Raw genomic sequence first — 3,276 nt, 5'->3', positions numbered from 1 at the left:
CAATAAAATGATATAATTGCTGCTAGGATCGAATGGCTCGAAATGTCGGAGGGGTGGAGAAGTCGAAGTTAGAGCTGGAGTGGGAGAAGCTGCCGGAGTGGGAGGAGGAGTGAGGGTTGGAGTGAACAATCTGAAGTTGTTTTTAAAAAGGCAAAAAATGGAATTTTGATTAAAAAAAATGGGTACTAATTTATACTTTTGTCACTTTGGGTAAAAATTGAATCTGTTTTCTAAAACTAGGTATGTATGTGATGTAAATTTTACATTTCCTTCAGCAACAAATTAAGCCCAACAACTTGCTTCAGCTACTCTCCAAGCCCAATAAGCCTCACACGTCCCAGCTCTTTTACAGCACATGCAAGCTATCCACATGTAATACCAATTCAATCATTTTCCTCACAAATGCCCCAGCTCCACTGCACCAAATAATCAGAAAAAGAAGCCAGGCAACACCACATCATCAAGCAGTATCAAGAATTACATAATAATAATAATAAATCAATTTTATTATTATTTATTAGTTTTTATTCTTTATTCTTGATATTAGTTATTTATAACATGTATTATATTAAAAAATATATAATAATTTTCTATATATCTTTTAATTAACTTTATAAAATTTAATCTTTATGTGTTTAAAAATATATTTACTAATATCAACAAGGGGTTTGTTGTTATTGTTCTTTTTTCCCACTCATTCACTTCATTTAGAAAGAAAGTCAATTACTTAGAAATTTAAACCATTCTTCTCAGTGCTTTAGTATCATAATATGACTACAGTGCTCACTAGAGAGTATCTAGAAGTTGGGTTGGATGGGTGGGAACTAAGTAGAAATTAGATTGTGTGCCCAGTTTTATAGTGTTATATATTTTCACCTATGTTTCAACTTTTTTTTATTTGTACCCAATTTTTTAATCAGTTTTCCCATAATACCCTTTTATTTTATAAGTTAAGTACTATCCATTTTTTCCCACGTTTCCCTCCCCTTCCCTCTATTTTGAAAGTTTCTGTTTGATATTTGCTTTGTCTCTGCTGATCACCATCTTCCTCTCCTCAAACCGATCATCATCTTCCTCTCCTCAAACCGATCACCATCTTCCTCTTCCCAAAACTTCCTTCAAGCTTCCCCACTCTCCGGCGGTGCTCCACCATTCCAGCGCCTCAATCGAACCAATTGCCCTTTCATTTTCTTCTTCCACGACAGAGCCAAGATCATCTTTGAGAAGGGAGGAAGAGTTAATTATGTGTATTTGAGTAAGCATAGTTTAGGAAATATAACTATAAAACCAGTATGTGTATTTGAGTAAGGGTAGTATAGGAAATACAACTATAAAATTGGGTATAAATTAACTAAACATTGTTGCTTGGTATATTTAGTTAATGATCTCTAAAAACGGGTAAATATGAACAAAGCCCTAATATTAATGGTTAAGCCCAATTATAATAACAAAGAAATAAAATTAAGAGAAAAAAGAAGAAGCTACCATTCACATTGCTGCACTAAAACCAAATAGTTAGTGTCAGTAATCTATAATCTATAAGTTCAATTCACAAGCCCTTTCACTTGAATTTCCATAAGGAAATGGGAAATGTCTCTAAGCTTTCTACCTTATTAACAGGAGCTTCATTGTCTCGTATTACAACATCATGGCCATCAATCTCTTCTCCAAACTCAGTCTTCAAAAGATCCCCTGAATTTCCAACAACTGCACAGTTACGAAATTGTTGAGGATGGAAAGGAGGTTTTGCTGGTAAAATCAAATTGAGGTGTTCCTCACAGAGTATCCGGTTCCCTACAACCAAGAAAACAAAAAAAATCAGATGCACTTAGAATTAATCAAATCATTCATGTAAATAAATATAGTAAAAGACATATAAAAGAAAATTAACTAGAGGGGCTCATAAGGGAATAAGGCTTTCAGAATCATACAACTGGGCTATTTTTTTTGCTGCATAGTTTCCACCCATCCGGCCGAACATCTAGATACTCTCTAGTGAGCACTGTAGTCATGTTATGATACTGCATCATAAAAAAAAAATTTAAGTAAACAGATACAATTGGCCTCACAAGCTAACTATAACTAATGATTGTAAGATTATGAGTTTAGTAACCTGTTCCCATAGTAGAAGTGTCTCACAAATCGTGTACTTGTACTCCAGTGGTTCAAAATCTTTGAATTGCTCGTTGTACTGCCATTGAAAACTAAAGCACTTAGAAGGGTGGTTTAAATTTCTAAGTAATTGACTTTCTTTCTAAATGAAGTAAATGTGTGGGAAAAAAGAACAATAACAACAAACCCCTTGTGGAGCTGGGGCATTTGTGAGGAAAATGATTGAATTGGTATTGCATGTGAATAGCTTGCATGTGCTGTAAAAGAGTTAGGACGTGTGAGGCTTATTGGGCTTGGAGAGTAGCTGAAGCAAGTTGTTGGGCTTAATTTGTTGTTGAAGGAAATATAAAATTTACATCACATACATACCCAGTTTTAGAAGGCAGATTCAATTTTTACCCAAAGTGACAAAAGTATAAATTAGTACCCATTTTTTTTAATCAAAATACCATTTTTTGCCTTCTTAAAAACAACTTCAGATTGTTCACTCCACCCCTCATTCCTCACACTCCGGCAAGCAGTCCTCCTCCCACTCTAGCTCTCACTCCGACTTCTCCACCCATCCGACATTTCGATTCATTTGATCATAGCAGCAATTATATCATTTTATTGCAGAAGTTGATATACATTCCATTTCCATTGCAATCTATTACTCTGAACTTGTAGTCGGGTATGTAAATTGTATTATTTGAGTTTCATCTTAAATTAGTGTAATATCATTTCCAAATTTCTCTTAAGAAGCTATTGCTGTTAGTTTGGATTTAATAGAAAGTTAAAATTACTGAAATATAGTTAGCTACCATCTATTTGATAAAACTCTTCAATGAAATCTTTTTAGTATATATTATGCATATATTTGAAGCTTAAAACTCCAAGGACGAGTTTGAGAATAAATTCTTGTAATAATGTTTGGCTGAATATTCTTTATTGTTCTTTACTTTTTGTGATAAAGCACCGTGATTTGATTATTTACCTTAGAAGGAACTGGTTTTGTCTTAACAAGATTAGACTTTCTCTTTGATTGAAAGAAGTGGGCAGCTCACGGAAACACAACGGACTCGATAGTCATTTTCTTTCTGAAATTTAATTATTCGAGAGAGGTGAAATCATCTCTCTTGACTTGGCATAAATAACGAATATGCCTAGTTAATTGAGTTTGTATTT

This window comes from Humulus lupulus, chromosome 2, assembly GCF_963169125.1.
Source record: "Humulus lupulus chromosome 2, drHumLupu1.1, whole genome shotgun sequence".
NCBI lineage: Eukaryota > Viridiplantae > Streptophyta > Magnoliopsida > Rosales > Cannabaceae > Humulus > Humulus lupulus.
The sequence above is the reverse complement of the archived record's forward strand: the minus strand, read 5'-3'. Positions refer to the sequence as shown.